We start from the raw sequence: 17,471 nt of genomic DNA, 5'->3' as shown, positions 1-17,471 counted from the left end.
TCATGATTATGGTTAGCCCTCCTCCCTGTTTTGTTTTGAAGAAAAATATTTCTCTTTTATTTAGGTTATGTGTAATTGTTTCATCATTAATAAATTCCCTAGGTAAAAAATATTAGTAAAACTGTTTCTAAACATTCTTTATGACCTTTTTTTAAGTCATCCATTATTAGCCACAGCAACCATTACAAATAAGAAACAAATCTTTTTGCTGGCTTAAACTGAGAGATGTGTGTTTAATGGATCAATCAATTATATCATGTCAACACCACTATACTCTATAATACTTTGGAATCAGAATTATGATTACCAATCTCTTTTCATAGAATTATATACTGTACATTTTCATAATGCTTTTTCACATCTTTTTCCTAATGTCTATTTTTGGTGCAAAAACCCCTTCTCCCACACCCGGCTAACGTCATCTTTTTTTACGCTAGCGTACCCTTTGCACCAGCTTGCACCATTCCATAAATATGGTGCCTGGCTGGTGCTCAGAAATGGTTCAAGCCGATGCTAAACCTTTTGGTGCAAAACTGCGTTAGTGCACTTTTGCACGAAAAAGTATAAATATGCCCCTAAACTAGTGATGCGAAATAGCTAACCATAGTGTGAGGTCAGCCCTGTACTGGAGCAGAAATCCCAACCATATTTTAGCTGTACCCAGGCCCATTATGTGCATCATGCCTCAGCATGTAAAGTACCATCCTTTCTCCTCCCACTCACTGCTATGGAGAACATCAGGACAACCGAGTCTTCAGAGAAACGTCAACAACAACCCAGCGAGGGCCTAAACAGAACAAATCCTTATTATTTAGGTAGTGGATAGGCAAAAAGCTATGCATCTTTGCTATGTGCTGGCTGCAACCATATATTACATAATAGGGGCTATTTTGCGGCAACATGCTAAAAAAAGATGTTCTTCTATTTGCTTAGTTAATTGCCATAGTGCTCAAAATCTTTGCTGTTTACTTAGAGGCCAGTTAGGCAGTGAACACTCTTTGCTATTTATCAGGAGAGCTAGAGCCGAAGTACACAATTGCAGTTACTGGTCCAGCACCGAGTGAGCTTCCTTTTCTGTTTTAATGGCTGCCATCTAAATAATGCGTGGTTTCGGCTATGTGGTCAGAGGCCTAAAGAACACTGAACTTTCTTAGCTATTTGCAGGTCCACCGACCATTTTGTACATTATCTCGCCTTTTGAGCCATTGGATGGAAATTATAGAATTTCCTTTTTGATTTGCAATGACACTGATTCTGCAGCACACAATATGTGCTATTTAGCCAAGGCATGATAGTGACATGTGTTTCCTATCTGCCTGGGCAACGCTGCAACGTCCAAATAATACATCATTTCTGCACTTTAGCCAGTGGCCGGGTAAATAGTGAGGTTTATTTGCTAATAATACACAATTTCTGCTGTTTAGCCAACAGTAGCGATAAGTAGTGACTTTTCCCTGCTGTTTCCATGGCTGAGATCAAATAGCACATGATAGCTGCTATTTACCGACCAGCCGGCCAACAACACAAAATCGTTGCTAACAAAGCTACATGCAGGAGAAATACATTTACCAGGTGGCTGCCAAAGTAGCCCCCACCTAAAAACGTGTTTGCACATCACAGCCATGCCAGTGCTTGTCTGAAAAGTAACTTATACTTTCCTAAACATACATGTTTTAAAATAAGTGCATGTTCTTTACACTACTCGCCTCATAACCTGTATCCATCCTCCCTACTCTATTGAAGAAGCACTGGAAATTAATAGCATATGGTGAAAGTTATTCTACAATTCTAGCATAAAAAGATGAACACTTTACTATATTGTGAAGGTTTATTTTTGTAACCGCCGCTAGCAGTATGCCAGTCGTCTCAAACAATATTAAACTGTGTTTTAGCAAAGCGCAGTATTAAAAATTAAAATCCCACCGAGAAAGCTTGCATTCTCCCAGTCCTTCCCCTGATAAATTATTAGAACAAACTGCGACATTTGTAGAACTAGCCAGAACTGACCCTTGTCCTCTGCAATAATATTTGATGTGTCTAGGTCCCAGGAGTCTTCTTATTCTAGCTGACGATAAAAAGACCTGATTGTGTAGCAGCCTGGCCTCTGCCACTGAGAAACACCTCCAGAAACTATACAATGAAATCATCCAGTTGGTTTAATTGTTTCTTACCATGTGGACACGGAGGAATTTTAAAAGGAAAGGGCAGCAGCATTACAACCAGTGACATTATAAATGCAGCGTCACAATTTCTTTCAATATAAGTATGTATGTAATTTCTGTGGTTTCCAAATGCATGTCATATTCTTTTCATGTAATGGCTTAAACCATACATTTGTGAGCTTTTCACTTCTTCAACATCAATTTAATGGCTTAGGCGAACATTAAAACGTGTACTTCTAGACAATTAGGTCTTCCAAAACTAGCAGAGGACTGAAGGAAACCCATGTGTACAACCCTTTGTAAAACAATTTTCATCATAAAATTCAGCAATGAAAGCCCAATGCCAGCTTTAAAAACGTCATCTGTAAGAGAAACCTTAACCAGCATGCCTCTAAATAAAGCCAGATGCTTGTTTTATAGACATTTTAAAGAGATGATATATTTTTAAGAATTATTTCATTTCCTAGTTAAAAAAATATGTAGTGAGAAATATATCGACGCCCATCATCATTTCCGCACACCCACGACAGGCCCACCCAAAAAGTATATACCCGGTTCTGGTAGTGGGAGGTGTAAGTATTTACATTTTTGTAGAGTGTTAATAACACCAACTTGAAGTCAGTATTTTCCTGGATGCAGATTGCAGCTGAAATCCCTGGGTCACGCGGACGACGGCTGTTCCAGAAATCAAAGTCTTCTGAGGAGCACAATTTTGCAAAATAAGTACGAATTAATGAATGGTGGTTTAATTATTAAAAATGTTTTCTTACACATATTAAAATCCTATGATCTTTTGGAAAACAAACCTGAAAAGACAGAAGTGAATTTAAATAATGAGACTTTGATCTAACGCTATTAACGCATGTCAACATCTTAACACTTTCAAGTAATGATGGTGATCTTGAAATATGCGGGTATTTGAGTATGATTGTTTGATATTTCATCACGCAGACTTGTAAATAACCTTGTCTACAGTGAATACTTTAATAAAATGTCAAAGTCACATAAGTGAAATAGGTTATTTTATCAAATAACAGACAGGCGTTTGCAATAACAGTGGAGTGGATTCTATTTTAAGTTATAAGCTAAACACATTGGCTTTATCAATGTTGCAGGTGGGAAAGGGCACATAGAGAAGCTGCAGGGGCAGTGGGACACACAGAGGGGCAGCAGAGGGGGGTCAAGATGGCTGCGTGGTGAGCAGCTCAGGCTAATTGGAGAGGCCTGTGACATGCTCCCTGTTGTACCTAGGCTTTGCTGGGCACAACATGGGACACCTGTGCACAATTCGAATCCAGTCAAGTGAGGTGGATTCAGGGCGATACTATAAGTACCAGAAAATTTACCTTGAAATATAATGGTGCAAGCAGCAGTGGCTGTAGCAAGTTGCCTATCCCCATCCGACAACTTCGTGTCGTGTAGGTCCATATGGTACCATAGAGAGAGGAAGCAGCAGTCAACATTGTTCAGATTCAGGCTTTGGAAGAATGGAGCGGCTCCAAAAACACAGTGGTCCAACACATTGCGCCACAGTGGGAGTAAGAGGAGATGTGATTGCCTCGTGTCTTGGATCAGCTATGGATCATGAGTTACACGTACAGTGAGACAATTACCAGTGGTCCTTATTCTGAAATCATGCTTACTAAATATTGAGGGGAAATGACAGGCTTATCACCTCCAAGACAGTGGGGCTTATTTTCGATTTTAGTCTGAAATGCAGGTAAAAGTAAGAAAGTCAATATTCAATGACTGGTCTTTGTTCAATTGATTGAAATTACAGGGTAAACCTGTGATTGTGAAGTGTAGATCAGGAGGAATGTCTCTATATGCCTATGACTAAGCAGTGAGAGCCTGCCAACCCCAGTGCTACACACACATATATAAGAGGGCTGAAGGGTCTTTTGAACATAATCTTCAATATAAGCCTATGGTTAAGTGCTAAGCACCTCTGCAGGACTCTTCTGATATCTGATCATTTTGCCTCTTCCCCACAGACCACTCCTTCTGGAAGTACACATCAGTAAACCTACTCACGCCAAAGCCTATCTCAACATTCTTCCTTTTCCTGGAGTCCTTACTTCGTCTCTTCTCACAAGAGGCTGTCTCTCCAGCTGACCAAAACTGTTCATCCTCATAACAAGGACCCCCTTACTTTAACAGAATATCCGATTTTCCTCCATCATAAGCGCCTGCTCTACCAAGCACTTCCATGACTCATTTCAGCTGTAGATACACAATAAACAAGCTACTAAAATATGTCAAAAGCACTCCGAATCTGCCACTCAATCGCATCATGAATGTGATGATAATTGAAATTGGGTGCTCCAAAAAAAAACCTGCATTTGAGCAGATTTTCAAAGCAAACTTCCCAAGGCCACAAGATGGCTGTTAATGTACAATACAATGCGCAAATGTGCCTGAGCATCAAGCGAGCTAGTCCTTCCACAGTGTCTACCAATCACACCCACTGTTGGGTCGCTTCTCCATACTTCACCAAAGCCATAATCTCAACATTCTGAATTCAAATATAAATGCAATGTCAACAAACTTATAGCCACATGACACAAACAGGTATAGGCACCCTATTTCACAAAATCTGAGCATTTTTGTTCTTTTAAAAGAAATATCTTGTGTAGTGTTGTCAGTTTTACGTATATTTTGCGCATTAGCTTCAGGCCTTAGGCCTCTGTGCACTTTGACCTAAATATATTTTATTCATTTGCTAACAGCTTGGAGCCTCTGTGCACTTTGCTCTAAATGCTTTCTATTAGGCTTCGTACTGTTATTTTACAGAATAGCCAGTTCTACGGTGTTGTTTTTTATTCATATCACACTGTTTTGCCTACTTCAGCACTGGAGTTCTTCATAACATATTCACTCTGTGCTTTAGTCAAGGATACAGTCTGGTACATTGCCGATAGACGTGGTAGGAGTCTAGACTTGCCATTTCTGCATAGGAACATTTTGTGATCACGATGACATGTTAGTTATAAAATCACTTCCTTGTCCCAATACATGCAAGAGGGAGATTCCGACCAGGGAACCACAACTAGACGCTGACTGCCTCGTTGCAGATGCTGAACCAGATCACAGGCCTTTGCTCAGGTATGAGTGTGTCCGTCTCCCTAGTGATACAGAAAGGCAAGCTGAAAGCTTAACATGCTGTGCTCTAAATAGAACAAGCAGAGGGAGAGTAGAAACGGTTAGGAATTATGATAGCTTTATTTCTATGTTTTACTCTCCTGGTTACTATATCAATCCTACTATGTTGTATTGTTCTGGTTATTGCGGCTCACGCCTTAATATCTAAAATACAGTCGTTTTATTAAAACATTATATAAAACTTATACTGTCTTTGTCATTTGTATATGAGACCATATTGTGAATGAGAGAGTTGGTTTGGATCTGAGTGACCACGACTTCCCTGAGAAGTTCCAAAGATGTCATGCGCTCGGCTGCCCAATCATTTCTTCCCCGTGGGAGAAATGAGGCACTGCTAGTTAGCTGGAGCAACAACCGGATTTAGGGTGACAGAGTTTCTTACACGTGGGTCAGACTCAGTCCCCCACACCGTTATCGATCCTGCTGCCTAGAAATCCAGTAGTCTCATTTAGGATAATGAGAGCCCACGCGACATGGCGCCGCCAATGTTTGGTCTGGCTCTAATGTTTGGGTCCGACTGACTCTCTCGGTCTCGTATATATTTTGACTCCTCGGTTCCGTATGCGGAGACGTCCGTGGGGCTGAGGGTTTCCGCCACCACAGGTTGGGTACATCCTATTACTTAGTGGTTGGTTGTTCAAGCTTGAACTTTGAAAGGAAATACCCCGATATTGGTGTGCCTTCTCTGTCCTAGAGCTATTATTGTTATACTAATGGCGAATCCAGTTGTAGTAGATATACCGCTTAATATGCGATTTCCGCTCACGGGTCATCTGATAGCACATGGACTGATGGTCCAGGGGGGTCCGGTCACTTTTGTGGTGGACGCCCATGCAGCCTATAGATCAGAACTTTTTTATTCTTGGGTCGTATTTCCAGCAGCTGATGGGGGTACAAATACTTTTCACGAATATACTGTTGCGAATGTCCCTGGACAATACAGGGCTTATGCATACTTAGAAATACCTTTATCTTATCAAGAACACCATAATTGGCTTGATGGCGCCCTCCCACATTCAGTAACACCAGTACGGTTAGGTCCGTTGAGTAATGATGGTCCGACCTGGCCTTTATTGGCTACATATACACCATATCCTGGAGTGGCAAATGTGGCAGTGGCTGAAGTGCGTCGTTTATATGTGGAATTAACTGCAACGTACAGACGATTAGTTCAGTTTGTGATGCAGACATTAAATACTAATGCAGCGCGTGCTGCTCCAGCTCATCCACATGCGGTGGTGCCGGGAATAAATCCGGCCACTGTACACTCTGTAATGGGCAAGGTACCGGCTAAACGTGAGGAGACTCCATTTTGGCTGGCGCAAAAAATTAATACGCTGGAAGCAGTATTTCCCCATACGGGACCTCAGGATAAGCATAGAATTTTGACGATGTGTTTGCCGTATGAGATGGTTCCTACGGTGGATCTTTGTAATACTTGGGGCACGGTGTTTGCCGCTCTCTATACTACAGCACACGGTACACAGACTTTGGCTAATTTGCCGGAGGTGCTTAAACAAATTCAGGATGAATATGGGGCTGCCCCTGCCTTGGATTTAGGTATGCAATTGATGGGTAATTTTGACGCGGTTTCTTCTATTATTTTGAGTAATCTCAAGGGGGAGGCTGTAGCACTAGCAGTGCGAATGCGTCTTCGGGACGTTCCGCAGATTAATCAGGAGCGGGAACTTCCGAGAATAATAGCTGAAACATATTCTAGTATTGGTCGTGATAGCCTAGGGGCTCGACCGCAGAAACCACAATTGCAGGGTAAAAATAATAAGGATAATTCTAAGCAACAGCAACCTGAGGGTGCGAAAAAGCGCTGGGATAAGAAACAGCAAACACCTAAGAAAGATGGTGGGCAGTCTCCGCAACCGGAGACCCCACAAAATAAGTATAATCTCAGGAATAGGGATACTTTGAAGATGCCTGATAGATATCAATATACTGATACGCGCCAACCTCGTTCCTTTCAGGACTCCTCGGAGAAAAGAAGTGAGAGAGGTGGGCGGTCAGAGCGGAGGACGGAGTACGTGAAACCGAGACAGGATTCACAACGCTCAGCAGAGGTTTCTATTAAACAGGAAGAGAAACCGCTGCAACAAAAACAGCAGTTTAAAAAGAAGAAAGTGGCAGCAGTCTCAGTTAGACATGCCGCTCAAGAAGAGAGTTCTCTTGACGAACAAGACATGGGCGTTAGCGCTGTTAGACCGCGCGGCAGAGGTCACAATAGTTCGCCGGAGTCTTCTAGAGCATCTGGAGGCGAAAGCAACTGATGACTTCATACAAGTCGAGACGGCGGATATGCGAGTCTCTGATCCTGATCAAGTATTTCTTGTGACTCTACGATTAGAAGGGGACATTGACCGCGTTGTACACGCCATCTTTTGGGACCATATGGTGAAATCATATGATGTACTGTTGGCCGAACAAGATTGGCCACCTGACTTTGTTCGCGACTGTCCAGTTGGGGAGGAGGTTATTGCGCCTTCCTTTTCACCACTTGTTCCGAGAGAACTAGCAGAGTCACATGGTAAATCATGGGCTCTAGCACAAGCCCCCGCCCTATATAGAAATAATGTGGGGTGGGATAAACAATCACCTTATCATGTAATTCCCATTAAAGGAGAACCTCAGCCACAGCCGCAATATCCTATTAAATTTGAAGCAAGGGCATCGGTTCGGAAAATTCTTACACAATTGGAGTACCAAGGTGTGATTGAGCCTTGTGTCTCGCCGATGAATAATCCCTTATTTCCGGTTGCTAAACCGGACCATTCCTATAGGATAGTGGTGGATTACAGACATTTGAATAGTCATACACGCACATATGCTATACAGAATTCACATAGCGCTGCGCTTATGAATAATATAGTGCGTAAAAAATACAAAACAACCTTGGATATCTCGAATGGATTTTTCTGCCAGAATATAGCACCCGAAAGTCGGGACTATACCGGTTTCAGTGCGTTTGGCTCTCAGAAAAAGTTTTGTCGTTTACCTCAGGGGTATAAGAATAGCCCAGGACTGTTCTCGGCTCGTGTGACTGAACTTCTGCACGAGTTGGACCCTGAGGCGTTATCATATGTTGATGACATTTATTTGACGGACGATGAGATTCTACAACATCTCAGTCGCGTATTGCGCATTGTTGTGGGTTTTGCTGATATTGGTTATAAGTTTAATTTTAAGAAATCGAAGATTGCCTTCCTCAGTGTTATTTTCCTGGGATATGAGTTATCGAGTGAGGGCAAGAGCCTGGCGCCACATTTTTTGGAGAAATGTGCTTTACTGCAGCCTCCTAATACCGTTCGGAAGCTCCAGTCTTTGTTGGGGTTTCTGAATTTTGGCAGAACTTACATTCCTGATTATGCTACACGTATAAAACCCTTATATGAACTGATTCGCCCGAATTTTTCAAGTAGATTTTGGACGATTGAGCATACACACATACTGCGAGAGCTGCAGAATGATCCTTTAGCAGTTAAACATTTACACACGCGGGACAATAAAACTCATTTGGTCATCAGGGTGATTCCTGGGGCTCTTGGATTTACGTATGTCACCTTTAATGAAGGGGAGACAGTCCCGATAGCATACAAGTCCCACTTGTATTCTGCTGCAGAACAACGTTTTGCACAGACTGAGAAAATTCTCACTGCAGTACAGATGGCTGTGATCAAAGAAAGACCGCTAGCCCAGGGCCAACGCATTATTGTCGTTTCCCCAATTCCAGCCTTGGAGGCTGTTACAAAAGCGAGTGTTCCTAATTCGAAAGCTTTACACCCGCGGTGGATACAATGGGCTACGTCTTTGACGGCCACTGATGTGGATTACATATTTGACCCTAAGCTGCAGACTCAAGAATTTCTTCAATATGAAATAGAGTACCCGGTTCCTGCTGGCACATTACCTATTGACCAATATGAAGTGGTCATGTATACCGATGGCTCTGCGCAACCGGCGGTTGGGACTAAACAACAGTATTGTGCTGCTTGTGCGGTGGTGAGCGGGACTATGGAGGGGGGAGTTTTCTGCCCCGACATACTTATACTAAAACTTTGGGAGATTGCACGGCGCAGCTGGCTGAGCTCACATCTCTTTTGTTAGCGTTGGAGCATGCAGAGCCGGCGATATTGACCTTGCTAGTCTGTGACTCCTACTACTGTGTGCAATCCTTCAATGAATATCTGCATTATTGGAAAATGAATGGGTTCAGAGATTCTAAAGGCAACACCATTAAACATAAATTGTTGTGGGGTAAGGTTGCGGGTCTGAAAGAGACGCTTCCTAAAGTCCATGTTGTACATACACTTGGACACCAGCGCGTTGGAATACACGTTGCTGGGAATACTTTGGCTGATGAGGCTGCAAAGTCGGCAGTGGCTATCGCCACTGTAGCCGCGGTAACTCGTTCGAGTTCAAAACCAGACATAGAGATTTCGGCTGCCATAAAAGCTACGGCTGATGGCACGCCATTTCCTAAAGGATTCCCTTCTAAATATAGTTATTGCTTGAGTGGTGCACTAAATGCTGTTGTTAATATTCCAGGCGTTGGTGTACGTGAGTTACCGAATAAGATTGAGAGACCTCGATTAATTTCTGCAGCGCATGAAGGGGTGGCATCTGCGCATGCTGGTGTGGCTGCCACGATTTCGCTTTTACAGGCCTGTTATTGGTGGCCTGGTCTCTATAAGGAGACAAAGCAGTATGTCCTTTGTTGTGACATCTGTCAACAAATTAAAGCATCGTCGGCTAGACGCCCGCAGCAGACTCCTCTTCTGATATCAAATAGACCATTACAGTGTGAGTACTTGGACCATTGTGGTCCACTGACACCAGATAGTGCATACCAATACATATTGGTTGCTGTAGATTCGTGCTCCAGATTTGTGTGGGTCTGGCCACAGCGCTCGGCTGACGCTCGGACTGTTACTAAAGATTTGCGTATCTTTGTCGATACATTTGCAGTTGCGGCTTTTCATTCGGACCAGGGCCCTGCTTTTCCCTCTAAGGCATTCAGGGACACCATGGCTTCGTTGGGGGTCCAACTCCAATTCTCGTCTCCATTTCATCCCGAGGGAAATTCTGTCGTGGAGCGTTTAAATTGTGATTTAAAGCAATCCTTAACAGCCAGGGTTATAGGTACGGGTCGTAGTTGGCTAGCCCACCTGTATGGAGTACAGAGAGCACTTAATAACTTGCCTAGAAGGTCACTGGGGGGTCGTACTTCATATGAGTGCCTGTTCGGAACACGAATGTATGTTCCTGATCTAGATGGTCCTGGTGTGGAGGCGGCAGATACGCCCTTTGACATAAATGATCGTGTCACTGTTTTGCAGGATTTACAACAATTTCGTGAAGATAACTCATCTGCGAGTGCTGCCTCCTCTGGAATTAAGGATGAGCCAGTAACACCTACTGGTTGGATACCCAGGATTGGGGATCTAGTGAGTGAAAAGGTCGCAGTAAAGAAAGAATTTGGTCCTTCTTATCGAGCACCTGTCCCGGTGTTGGGGGTGAGCGGCACGAGAACTGTGATTTTGCCGCCGCTGCAAGGGGCCAAAGGAAATCGTTTTGTTTCCATTGATAATGTCAAGTTACAACATGTGGCCGATTCTGCACAGCAGACCAAGAGGGACACCCAGTAGTTCCGGCATCCCTCTCACTACTGGGGAAGAAGTCCCGCTGCAGGTGATTAGCACCGACCATGTTTCCTCTCCGAGCTTGGGGAGGGTGGAAGATGATCTTGCGATTGTTCCACAGTCGACGATTGATATCGATTCTTTTTCTCAAGTTGCTGTACGTTCTACTGATGTTTCTGAACATGTGATTTATAGCGTACCTAGGAGAGAACCTCCATCAGCTTCCTTGTTCACTGTTGCACCTTTTGCGAGAACTGCCTCTGGCTGCTTCAACGACGCGGATGCAGCTGTATCCAGCTCTTCGTCTTCGCTGTCTTCAATCCGAGGTCCACGTAAGCTACTAAGTTGGCTTAAACGTACATATTTTGTTGTTCCTTGGAACTGTTTGTGGCTTTTTATGGCTGTACTGACTATTTTTTTATGGTTGGGATTTGTGGTTACCTTTTTTCTAGTAATACATGGTCATTTTCTTCCTGATCGATCGGACATTGAGCACGTGGAGACTGTGTTGAGACCACATTTTTCGTCTCATATGGTTCGAAGAGACTTATCCAATGTGAACATTTCTGCAATACCAATTCCGGATGGAATTGTGTGGGATAAAGTAATGTTTGATATATATGGTCCCACTGAATTGATTCAAATACCGTATGTTCTTAAGTTATCAATGAATGATATTGTTATTCCAGGCATTGTTTCTGATGATTGGGATGTGAAGACAGTAGATGCTATGCTAAAAGATTTGCAATATTATACCGTCTATGACGATGAAGATGCTTACCAATTTAAAGATAATCATGGTGATATGTTTTGCTACACCTATTATGGACACCACTTTATTCACAAAGCGAGTAGCCCTAAGTCCATCTTTAATTATGTACAATGGGAACATTGCTCGACTCCTCCACAAGGGAGTTCGAAAACGTATAATGATAAATTTGCATATTTTTCTGGGCATGATCAGCGAAACGCTAAGTCTTACTATTTTAAAGTGACACCGTATTCTAATAAGCAAATTTTGTTGACCGATACTAAATTACTGTATTCTAATTGGTTTGTATCTAAACTTTCGGTCGAAGGATATGAATACTGGTTGAAGACTGTTGACTTGAAAAGTGTTTGGGGTACGAAAAATTGGCAGATGCAAGGCAGAGATACATTATTTCGAGCATGCATTATCCCTGTGCAAATGATTTTCCTCAATGACACAGTACAACAGACTAGTTGTTTGGGCTTGGCGTCGATTAGAGAATTGACTTTGCCTAGAATACCTGTCCCTTCTAAATTGAATAACTGGCAGCACTATGTGAATGCTACTTTTAGTGAATTTACGCATTGGGTCCAGAATGGTACGCTTAACGCTTCATCGTTACATCCCGGCGGGTGGTTATTGTGGCCTGTAGACACTAATCAGTGTCATCAACGTTTTGTTACCTCTTCTGGGGGGTTCAGGACTAGTAGGGCAGACCCTCGTTACATTTCACCAGAACATGCAGATATAATAACTACATACAGTGTGGGGAAACTTTGTCAGCAATGGTTGAAGTACTCCACGCTGGGTGCAGTTAAGTCACACCTCAAGTTACTGTCTAATGGTACTGATTTACAAGATTTCTTGTCAGGTCCCAAGGTGCCCCGGAGAAAAAGGTTCTTATACGAAGTGTATAATGAGTTTTGGAAACTTTCCCAGCAGGAGGCTGCAGCCCGGTTAAGACAGATTGATCAAGAAAATCTGCTGCAGACTTTGTCTGTTGTTGATAATGGCATGCATACCCTTTCTGACCGTGTTTACACGATTGACAGCATTGTCTCTTCTGCTATTGACATTATAAAATCAGACATGTCTTCTTTATATCATGGGCAGAGTCAGACACGATCTATCATGCAGCTGGGTTGGACTCTTCAGACCTTGAAGGCGGGTCGCGTTCCATGGCAGCACATTCGTGCCAGAGAGATCTTTATCTCCTTTAATTTAACTCGTCAACAACAATTGATGGCTAAGAAGGAAGCGACGTATGTTATGTTAAATATTGAAAAGTTGGAGAAACTGCCTTTTACGGTGGCTGAGATTCCGTCAGCTGAGTGGTTGATTCATGGGGTTATTAATTTGCCTATCTCCACTCTGCAATTTACTTCTTGTTTGAAGCACATTCCGGTGGGTAGATATGAACTATTGGGTGACAGTTACATACACGAGGTGTGGGAGCTTCCTTTTCAGTACAGATGTGTTAATGGTTTGCGGGAAGTTTTTCTTAGCGGTAGCGAATGCGAAGCTTCTGTTAGCCATTCCATGGTTTGTAAATAGCTGTCCTTGCACGGAGCGTGTAATGCTTCGATTGCTAACTTAGCTTGTTATCTGAAGGGAGTTCCAGTCCCGGTAATTAAAAACACTTTCCAGGTGCTTTCTAAAGGCAGTTACATTGTTCTTAACAGCGAACGCTGCTGTGGCATGCGTGCCGGAATAGTTTACGTCGTTGTCGTCAACAAGGCCGTTATGTGCTGCGGGAATGTGTTGTTTCCCCCTACTGAATTTAGGGAGGTAGCGGACATCTGGCCTCATATTGCTACTTCCAAGGTTGATTTCGACAAGTTGAGTCGGCTGAAAGCTTTATTGTTTCAAAAGCATGTGGCCCTTACATCTGCTAGCAAGACCTACGCACTTCAAGTGGCAGGGTCATCGGCGGAGATACAGTCCCTTTTGAATACTAACTTTCCGAGTCACTTCGGTGAACTTGTGGGACGTATATTTAATGCATCCAGCACTGCTGGTATTGCTCATTTTTTCAAAGCCGTTGGTGTTGGTTTCGTTCACACCTTCTCTTCCATATTCGGTTTGATACCTTCGGCTATACACTCTATTTTCGGAAGCATTTTTGGGGGTTTCCCAATTACTTTGGCTTTATTGGCTGGAGTTTTGCTATTGTTGCTATTTTTTCGCAATGGCTGCCCCGCCGCAACGAGATCCTGTATTGCTGCTCCCGTCAGCGCAGCTGTGTCGTGAACGCATGATGCAGTGTTTTGGAGCAACACTCCTGGCTCATTTGGAGTGTGACTGGTCTTTGTCGTTCCGACCGGTTTTGGATTGTGTGCAACACGTGTTTCGATGCCTTTGGTGCTCGTTTGAACATGCACTGGCTTTCTGTCTCTCACTGCAGTGCTCTCCAGTGGTTGATCTTGATCTGTTGATGTTCCCAATTAGGGCCCATTCCCAGACTTGTGCACTGCGGTTGCGTTTGCTTCGTGAAGCGGATTATGAGATTCCCTTCCTGGAGGAAGATGGTTTTGTCTCTTTCCGTGGCGCTACACGGGGTGCTGCCCTGAATGGTTTTGGGGCTTTGGAACACACCTGCTCCATGGTACTTTGTGGCGTGGATCTTCCGATATTGACATATCTCGAAGTGGAGGAGCTTCTACGTTCTATTGCTTCTGTTTGACAATTGGATTTTCTTTCTCTCTCTCCCGACTAAATTGACAATATATTGCAATTCGCTCTATCGTCACATGTTTCCTAAATTTATGACTTTGTTGTCTTCTCATCTTGTCGAAATGTTGGGTTTAAATTTAGGTCATGTTTTTTTTTTATGTTGTTGGAACCACTTGCTACCGACAAGGGGAGGGTGTAGGTGGTCAGTTTTACGTATATTTTGCGCATTAGCTTCAGGCCTTAGGCCTCTGTGCACTTTGACCTAAATATATTTTATTCATTTGCTAACAGCTTGGAGCCTCTGTGCACTTTGCTCTAAATGCTTTCTATTAGGCTTCGTACTGTTATTTTACAGAATAGCCAGTTCTACGGTGTTGTTTTTTATTCATATCACACTGGTTTGCCTACTTCAGCACTGGAGTTCTTCATAACATATTCACTCTGTGCTTTAGTCAAGGATACAGTCTGGTACATTGCCGATAGACGTGGTAGGAGTCTAGACTTGCCATTTCTGCGTAGGAACATTTTGTGATCACGATGACATGTTAGTTATAAAATCACTTCCTTGTCCCAATACATGCAAGAGGGAGATTCCGACCAGGGAACCACAACTAGACGCTGACTGCCTCGTTGCAGATGCTGAACCAGATCACAGGCCTTTGCTCAGGTATGAGTGTGTCCATCTCCCTAGTGATACAGAAAGGCAAGCTGAAAGCTTAACATGCTGTGCTCTAAATAGAACAAGCAGAGGGAGAGTAGAAACGGTTAGGAATTATGATAGCTTTATTTCTATGTTTTACTCTCCTGGTTACTATATCAATCCTACTATGTTGTATTGTTCTGGTTATTGCGGCTCACGCCTTAATATCTAAAATACAGTCGTTTTATTAAAACATTATATAAAACTTATACTGTCTTTGTCATTTGTATATGAGACCATATTGTGAATGAGAGAGTTGGTTTGGATCTGAGTGACCACGACTTCCCTGAGAAGTTCCAAAGATGTCATGCGCTCGGCTGCCCAATCATTTCTTCCCCGTGGGAGAAATGAGGCACTGCTAGTTAGCCGGAGCAACAACCGGATTTAGGGTGACAGAGTTCCTTACACGTGGGTCAGACTCAGTCCCCCACACCGTTATCGATCCTGCTGCCTAGAAATCCAGTAGTCTCATTTAGGATTATGAGAGCCCACGCGACACTTGCATATAGACATTCAATCAGACAGTCATGTGCTTGATAATATTCTTAGAATATGAATCAGGATAAATATTCATCTGCTCTCACACAGAAGAGTCACACAAATACCCTGCCATCAAAGCCATACATAGTATCACAATAAAAAAAAAATCTAGTACTTTGCTGTAAATTCAACTATCTCACTAATTTACCATTCATTATGCAGAGCCAACAGAGCACACAAACGGTACTCATCTCTATGAAGCAGGAGTTAAAAAGAAGGAAGATGGCTGGGGGTTCTGGCCTTTTATGTACTTTAGAATGTGTATGTATGCTACGTTCTTTTAAAGAAGCTGCTGTGAGTAGGGGAAATAAAAGAGTTTGCATAATGTTAGCCTCCAGGACTTACAATAATATCTTGCAGCCAGTGCCTAACCAGGTTACAGGGGAAGATCAGGTCCACTTCAATGAATGGATCTTCCCTAGCAGCCCCATGGGAGGGCCGCTGAATGAACCCATGCCTAACATGAAACATTCCAGACAGTTGTCCTTTCGTGAAGCACCGTCAGCAGGCGCCAGATATTCCTCCCACATACAAGCGAAAATTCCTGGCATCACAATGAAAATTGTTACAAAGAAAATCATAATAGTGGGCTCAAAAATGCAAAAAAGAGAATTGCATAAAATGCCGGAAGTGCGTTAGGGGGAAATCGTACCCTAAAAGCACATTTAGCAAGCATTATTGGATTGTCCTGCTATTTGTGTTCTGTTGCATTTAGTGCTAGTTCTTAGCACCAAATGCATTCTTGCAACCATTTTGGATGGGAGGGGTATTCCTTGCTGCACTGCTGAACACTGCCATACCTACTGGAGCTGTTAAGACTAGAACTGGGTCTTTGGTGCCCCCGCAGAGTTGCTATAATGGTGCTGCGACACAATACACAATTTGACTGAGTTCCTAAAAGGTCAGAAGGAAGAAGTCTTGAGTTCGGTCTAGAAGTTTGCATTCCCTGATGCTATTACCAGTGAATGGGGAATAACCTGAACATGATACACAAAGGGGGATGGCTTAGGGAGTTTCCTGACAACTACTAGAGCCCTGATTCAAGGAGACGTGTGTTGTTGCATTTGAATGTTGCATCTCTTTGCATGTGTCGAATTAGAAATAAAATACTACTTTTTCATGTTGAGTGACCAGTATCAACATCCCTCTGTGGGAGCCTTGACTGCTCAATCACAGCTGCCACTGAGGGTCAAGTGCAGAAGAAATACTTGACCCAGTTGAGCAGGATTCATAGCAGGTCTGGTCCCGGGAAATCAGTAGTAAAGACCTCAATCGCCACAGTTTGGCCCAGTAGCTCTTGCATGCCCTGTGGCCCTCTGAAAGGGTTTCTGAGAGTCAAACAATTTTTTATCTTTGTTACCTCTCTGGATATTTATTTGTGAATAATCTGTTATTTAGCCATCTATAGATGTAAAATATTAGCCCAACCTTCACAAGAGGCCTACCTTCTCACCTTTGATCCTAATTTTCTCGAGCAGCACTGCTACTCAGTTGAGCACCCCTGGACCTGCGTTAACATTGGCTGATCTCTGTAGATACCATAGCGCATGCTGAAGGTGCAGAGTACTAGTTGGAGCAGTAATCTCCTTTGGTGCATAATTAAACTGAGATGCATGTAGTGTCTTAATTTATTATGTAAAGCACAGTGCATTAAGGGACATATTTAAGAGCTCCTAGCACCACTGGAGCGTTACTTTATGTGACGCTCCAGTAGCGCTAACCACTGCTCCATATTTACAAGAAGGTGTAATGCCATTTTTTGTGGCATTACACCTCCTTGTAAATATGGGCCCCTCCCATGCAGTTTTCTGCGTCAGATGGGCATGCAATGGGTG

Source organism: Pleurodeles waltl, chromosome 1_2, assembly GCF_031143425.1.
Source record: "Pleurodeles waltl isolate 20211129_DDA chromosome 1_2, aPleWal1.hap1.20221129, whole genome shotgun sequence".
NCBI classification, from domain to species: Eukaryota; Metazoa; Chordata; class Amphibia; order Caudata; family Salamandridae; genus Pleurodeles; species Pleurodeles waltl.
Note: the sequence above shows the minus strand (reverse complement) of the source record.